This window comes from Cucumis melo, chromosome 11 (genome assembly GCF_025177605.1).
Source record: "Cucumis melo cultivar AY chromosome 11, USDA_Cmelo_AY_1.0, whole genome shotgun sequence".
Lineage (NCBI taxonomy): Eukaryota > Viridiplantae > Streptophyta > Magnoliopsida > Cucurbitales > Cucurbitaceae > Cucumis > Cucumis melo.
The window spans coordinates 19,306,978-19,314,794 of NC_066867.1; the positions used below are offsets into that span (position 1 = coordinate 19,306,978).

Below are 7,817 nucleotides of genomic sequence, written 5' to 3' on the forward strand. Positions count from 1 at the left end.
ACTAACTTGTTCCTAGCATCATCAGAATTGGCCAATTTATGTGTTCAATTTTAATTTAGAACACATGTCATTTTTTAGTTAATCCCAATTTATTTATTTTAGTAAATGACGTGGTCATTTGTGATTGATTCTAAAATTTCTTATTAGAATGGTCGACGTGGCACTAATAAGCTCAACTTAGGGAAACATGATCATTACCTGAAAAGTGAGAAAGCATTTTGGAAGAATGAGCTAAAATGCTCGGTGAGTGATGGTTTTCTAAAATATGTTTTCCAAATAGTATGCTCAATGCTCAACTTGTATCAATCATTGTAAACTTAACATAGTAAAACTTTAGAAACATTTCAGATAATCTTTAATCATTCAAAAATACATTAAGCTATTGCAGCTATTGCATACAAGCATCTAACTATACATTCATAATTTAATATAGGTCAGTATAAACTGAACCTTCCCTCATAGGCACTTATGCCTTCACTGGTGTAATCGTCCTACGCCCCTCTATAAAAGCTATATATCAGTAGTTTGGGAATTATATGTGCAGATTCAGAAGTAATGTATGTATACACTAGTAGAAAAATGGCCTACGATGACAATTAAATGCTGTCATTAAAAGCTTTCATGATAGGTTTTTGCAATCATTGATGCGACAGTCGTGGAAAGTATTTTATGACAGTTCTCCAAACTGTCACGAAATGTGGTTTTTATGACATAGAATAAATGTCATGAATTCAATATCTTATGACAGATTATAACTGTCATTATTTATTTTCGATGACAGTTAATAGTTATCATTATTTATATTTTATGACATCGGATAACTGTCATTGTTTACATTTTATGATAGTGAATAACTGTCATTGTTAATATTGTATGACAGATATTAAATGTCATTATTTATCTTTTATGACACTTATTAACTGTCATCATTTCACTTTCCATGATATTAATTAACTGTCAATAAAACTTTTTCGATGACAGTTTTTTTTTTTACATTTAAATGTCATAATTTTGTTTTTAGTCACTATTTTTCTTGCACTATTTTTTATTGAATCTTGTTTTTCATGTTGCACTGCCATTACACGTACCATTACATAGACCAATACAATCATATATTAAAAGAAACGGTGAACGCTTTAATATAAAGAAACATACATTTTATAATATCGCTTTAAGTGTTGGTACAGATATGGTTTGTTACAAATAAGCTATTTAAATAACTACATTTAAACCAGAAATTTTCCTACCAAACCTACAATAATGCCTATACATCAATGAATTGCCGCAAATATTGTTTCGCTACTCCAATGGATTCTGGAAAAACCTAATAAGAAAATAAAATGAAACAAAATTGATTCAACAATACAGCACACAAACTCAGCTAAATGAAGTACACAACTTCACACAAAGTCCAAAGCAAAACATATTAGAGGCAACACATAAATACAAAACGCCTATAGAAACACACACATGATCCATAAACACCTACTATATTATGATTTCTATATTATAATACAAAATGCCTACCTTAACGCATAAATTTCTCCTACTTCAATACATCAACAAAACTCCATTTGTATGGTGTTTGTATCATTCAACACTTCAGTTCTAAAATGAAGCACTAGAAAAAACACCAAATACTCCCAAGAAACTTAATAAAAAGTTTTAAACTACCAGAAAAAGAAAAAATGTTGAAATAAAATTGATACCTCCGGAGATATAGCACAGTGAATGAAACATGCATTGCTATGAAGAAAGTTTAAAGACTCTGCTAGTTGAAGCAAACCCGTTTTATTTCAGTAATCTCATTTCCTGTAAAATGTCAATGAAGAACAAGCCGATGATAATAGAGATGCAGTGAATTTATCAAGGTAATTTGAAGAAAGCAACCAAGAAACAAGTGAAACCCCACTTAATAAAATCCAAAAATAATAAACCAAGATCGGAAAATGAAAAAAATGAGAAGCAAATGAAGAAAGCAAATGAAGCAAACAAAAAAATATTTGATCCATAACATTCCACCACATGGAAGCAAAATTAAATCAATTGAAACTCCAACTCCCCAGTTCACCCTGCAAATCAGATTTCAAGTTGAGCATTCGCATCCGAAACAAGAAGAATTTTCAACCAAGATAAATACAAACACTAGTTGACTTTTCTCCTTCAGATTGGATCACCATCGAGTTCAGTTCCATGTTCTTTACCACAATTAGTGCTCGGTTTAATATTTCATTTCCTAATCTTAAAACATTATTAATCAACTTCCAAATAATAGCAACCCAAATCTACTCAAAGATCCGAATGTCCCATTACCCCAAGAAACATTCTATCCAAACCCATGAATCCAAAAACCTAATTAAATTCAACTAAAATGCTAAAACCCAATAAGATAAATTTAGGGCAATGTTATACGTCGTAATCATTATAACATACAATAATTTAACACTGATATTCTTAGAGAGAAGCTCAAATGAGCATAACTATTCCATAAATTCAAATTCATTCTCGCAAAGTCAAGCTGAAAGAAGATAGAATCATATACATATTGATCATCTCTTATAAGCACCGTTACCATTACAATCTTTCATATCAGAAAAAAACATGATCGTCTTAGTATTAGTGAATTTATAAAATAAAGAGAAATCAGAGAAAAAGCTATCCTATCCCTCAAAGAAAAATGATGAGACGCTGACTATGTTTCTAATAGCCGGAACTAACTATAACTCCGAAGTCAATCTAACCAAACTATAACTCAAAACATATTTGAACAACTATAACTCCGAAGTCAATCTAACCAAACTAATCGATGTTATTATAAAAAGTTAATTAAACATCGATTGACTGTTTCTTCCATGAGCAAACAAGGATGAAAAGAGAAAGCACCTCTCATTAATGGATATTTGAAGACAAATTAAGTAAATGAATCAAATTCTATACAGAACTGTTTTAAGTTGTAGACCACCTCAAGAATTGCAGTGAGCTATTTCAAACTTAAAAAAAATATGGAGCATGGTTTTAATTTAAGTGTATCATATGCAAGGTTCAAGAGCATACTAGAGTTTCACCTATCGCTTTGTGAACCAGATCCTTCAATATGGCATGAACCTAAAATTAGAGAAAAATATATATTTAGGAAGAATGATGAGCATCCCTTATATTTGGGAAATTTTTGTTGTTTGCAAGAAGACCACACGGAAGGCCTGGGTTAATTTTCAAAACAATGTTCTGAGAAATAATTTCAAACCAAATGTACCTTAAGAGTATTCCCATATAAACTTCTGCAAAGCCACTAGTTTAAGAAATATATTAAGCAGCTTATTCAATCATCATTCAATATCACCCGACAAAACAGAATCAGCTGTACTTCATCCTAAACGATTTAATCCCCTAGAAGTAGAAATACCCATATTTTGTCAGATTAACCTTTTGTGAATGGTTGAGAAAAACAAAGAATCGAATAAACAAGTGCAACTAAATGTGCCCAGAAATCTCAGCCGTCTAAACAAGTCCAACAAAATATGCCAATAGAAATCTCAAACATGTTGAACAAACAAGTCCAACTAAGAATGCCTAGAAATCTCAAACTGAGAATGCAACCAGCCTTTAAGCCATACATGAAAATATCAAACAACGCACACTGCAATTTTCCAGAAAAAGAAAAAGAAAAAGATTAAGGATACGTTTTGAGATCGAGAGATGAAATATCCTCAAGCGGGGTAGTGCTTTAATCCATTGATCCTGCAGATAAAATGAAAGTAACGCAATTTTCACTCCAAATGTCAAACATAATCAAATTGCAATTTCAAGGTTGGAATGTTTGAATACAATTCAGCTACTGCGGGGGGATGCATTGTTAAAAATAGGAGAGACACAAGAAAAATGTATACAATGTTATACCTTCCAAGTTGGTTCCTGATTTCCTCCTGTTTGTAAACCAATATAGAAAACACTAGAAGAATGGAAAATTAGCTTAATTTACATGTACTTTATCACTCGGTGGCTGAAATTAAAAGTTATAACATCTTCTACATTTTAAGCCAAAAACGTCAGACTAAGCGATAATACAGCAATGAGAACATTCAAATTAAAATCATATATTCCTTAGAATAATTAGAAACACAACTAACATGAACAAAAAATTAGCAAAATATAACCAAACAACACATTTTGAAATAGAAATTCAAGAGAAGACATGAGCAACTTTAGAATTTACATAAAAACAATTAGAGAGAGCATTTGGACATCGAAATGCTCGAACACACAACACAAAAGCTCACATAAAAAATAAAAATAAATAAGAAATTGCAATCTACGGAAGGGAAACAAATAAACAATACCGAAATTAGCAAAAGAACCTTCGTGCAAGGATGGTGCAATCTACAGAGGAACATAGTTCTAAACTCACCGTCCCATCGTCCGCGAAGAACTCATCCCATCAAAACCCACTACCCAATCCCCATTTCCAACACAAAAGAGAAATTGGAGAGTAGCAATTTGGATCAAATCAAAAACCCACCATCCAATTTCCTTCGAAAAAACACAAAAACAAAAAGGGGAAAAACAGAGAAAGAAAACGAAAAGTTTATGTATATAGAATTGATGGAGGATTGTGTAAGTGGGTTTTCTAGAGAGGGAACGAGAGAGAAAGAGAGAAAAGAGTGTTGTCTTCTCCTCTCCTCACAAAAAAACTAAAAAGAGAGAGAAAAGAGTAACGAAACCAACCAAAACATCCGTTCCTCCATTGTTGCTGACGATTTTTGGAGAGGAAAACCGGCAAGGGAGAGCTTGAATCGGCAAAGGGGAGAGGTTTAGAAGGAGAAGAGGAAGGATCACGGAATTTGGGATGCTGCAATGTTGTTGTTGTGCCCTAGCAAAGGAAGAAGAAAAGAAAGTAGATGGTGAAGAAGAAACTCCAATTCCCTCCCTCTTCTTTTTCTTTCTTTTTATATAATTTGAAATAAATACTTATAATTTGAAAATTATATTTAATGACATTTAAAAACTGTCATAGATTCGTGACAGTTAAAAACTGACATAAATTCTTCAAATCTGAAATTTTTCGTCTTTTCCCGCCAAAAACGCGCTTTTTGACATTTTATGACAGTTATTATTTTCCTCCTTCAATTTGGGATGGAACCAATTATCATAGTAGGTGGTTTTTCTTGTAGTGATAGTACTAGCATAACTTAATGAACATGGATTAAATGAAAGTCATTTGCAAGCTATTGCTTGTGAAGCTTGAAATTCAACTTAGAAATCTTAAGAATCTAAATAATCATTGAAATGCAAATCACTCACAAACTAGAGGTTTTTCTCCTGGCTTGAGAAAAATTCTCCAAATTCTACTTGTCCTTAATATAGGGTATTTATAATTCATTCAGTCTCTAAAATTCAAAAATATCTAAATTCCATGCAAAAATTATTAAACCACTAAAAAATGCCTAAAAATGGCAAGAGGGCGGGTTGTCTAGCTAGCACGAAAAGCATGGGTGGCGGACTATATGCACGCGCAGGCTTAAGGGCCTAGCCACGCGTGCTAACGCGTGCTAACCTCACAAGTCATCGCATAGTGTCACGCCTTAGGTCGCATGCTGCACATTGTGTGCTGCATGTCGACACACAGGAATGGTCGCATGCTAGGTGTGTCACAAGCCGTGTACTACACATGACTGTCCTTGTTTGTGCATGCTTGGCAGCCTGCATGGCCTAGGTGTGTACCTTACATCGCCTGGCCATGCGTTGGCATGTCTCTCATATCCTTTACGGCTCAATTAACATCTCTCACTTAAATTGTACATTCAACCTACCTTGTCATCTTGACACTTGACCCACCCTTGGACCTTGCCTAGAAATTTCATTTTCATCTAAAAACTTTACTCGATTTTAGAGCTTAATGAATTAAAATCTAAAACTCAAATCAAGAAACTTCCTTCTAAAAATGTGTTAGAAATATCTTATCTACCTTACCTCAAATGTTTAGCCAAGGATATCAAGTATTAAGTTTTATAGCTTCAAAACACTCAACATTGTCCTGTTTTCCTTTTAAAATTACCTTTGTGGTCTTCTTCCTTTCAACGCGTCCCTTGATGGTGTCTTCTCTATTTGGCAGTCTTACACTTGATACTCGAGTCAATTTAAGATATTTCATCATTCACCCAAATTCCCTTTTTTTATGGGGTCCTTGCGTGCTCCTTTGATGATGCCTCTTCCTAGCCTTTTACACATCCTACTTTTTACTTTCTACTGCATGCTAATCACCTTATATGTCCTACTTGATAAAACTTAGGTGTCTTGCATACCATGCGATTTGTACTCCACTTCACCTCTGGCCCATAAAGCTTTGAACACTTGTGGCCGTCTATTGGAGGTTTTCTTGACAAGGTTGGTCACCTAGCTTAGGTTCAAAATACGTAGGACACCCCTTTAATTTGCTCTCCCAACCTCTAAACTATCTCGCAAAGCCCACACTTAGTTTGCTTGGGTTACTTGGTTGCATGCCTCAAAACATAGAGATTCCTTTGACACCTCTTGCCTCCTATGACAACCTCATCTCGCCTACCATTCTGCCTTGGTCAAACTTGTCCACACGTTCTTCGATCTAAACACACAATTTGGCTGAAATATAAATTCCACATAAGATTAGCACATAAATTAAATCTAAAAGAGAAATCACCAATTGATGCAACGACACTAAAACCTTGCTTGTTTCTTAATTTGCATTACAAAATTAATTTGTGAATATGTCATGATGGGTTCTAAATATTAAACTTAAGTAGGCGGCTAGGCTAGGGGTATGTACTAAAAGGGGCATATCCTACTTACGCATTTGCTAATTTCATAATATTCAACGTTTAGTATAAGTTTTCTCTCTCTTGCCTAAGTGTACGCAAAGAGAGAGGTTTCCTATTAAGGCCATGGTTGAACATAGGGAATTAGTGCGCTAAATAAGTTAATTACACGTTCTAATCCTATGGGGTATCTATACAGCATAATGTTATGAAGATTACATTTTATCATAAGTATTTACACTACTGTTCGATGGAGTCAAAAAGACAGAGTAAAGAGATGATTTGTATCTAATAATTCTGATTAAATTAAAAGCAATTCATCCTAAATTAAGGAGAGTAACCTCTCTCACTTGCATTTCTTATACGTATGTTAAGGATAAGTTCAGTGACTATAATCTTTTCGTCGCCTGTTTAGCTAAGTCTAGGTCATCACGCATCAAGTGACAACAATCAACACTTTGCCTTTTCTCTTGAATTGGTCAAAACATTTATGGCTGCTTCTAACTGAACAAGACAAATAATGCAGATATTTAGATTCTCTAATATTAATTATCCCTACATAGTTCATACAATTGATTAAATGTAAAGTAGATGGCGAAATAAAGAAATGAGAGAATGACAGTAGAAACGTATTAATATTATAATTAACACTTTAGGCCTTACAACCATGGAGTAGTCATTGCAACTTAACACAAATAAAATACAAAATGGGGTACAAAGAAATGAAGTAAGTCGCAGAGTATGATTTCTCATACTCACTGGCTCTAGTTTTCGCCTTTTACACTGAGGGGACGTGATATTGAGATCTCTCTCTCTCTTTGTTCTAGACTCTCACCTAAGACAAAGGAAAGGATGGAAGTTTAAAGTTTTCTTTTCATGAATGAATTTTTGCACAATTGTTAATAAGGATGACGTCGCTATTTATAAGCGAGGTGTGATGTGGTAGGACATTTCGTGCTTCATTTAATTCTTTGATAAAGCTGTTTCTACAATGTAAATATCCTTTTCATCCTTTCTGACATTCGCGCC

General features: G+C 33.8%; 1 long non-coding RNA gene across 2 annotated transcripts; it reads right to left on the bottom strand.

The window, feature by feature from the left end:
• Nucleotides 1–1,113: 1,113 nt before the first annotated feature.
• On the bottom strand, nt 1,114–4,899 carry LOC127151677 (uncharacterized). Of its 2 annotated transcripts, none has more exons than XR_007824755.1 (3): nt 4,723–4,899; nt 1,710–3,738; nt 1,114–1,324 (listed from the first exon to the last, which is right to left on the bottom strand). It is a non-coding gene; the product is annotated as an uncharacterized LOC127151677 (long non-coding RNA). The 2 variants fall into 2 exon arrangements; XR_007824754.1 differs by having other exon boundaries at nt 3,898–4,899.
• Between the last annotated feature and the right edge of the window lie 2,918 nt (nt 4,900–7,817).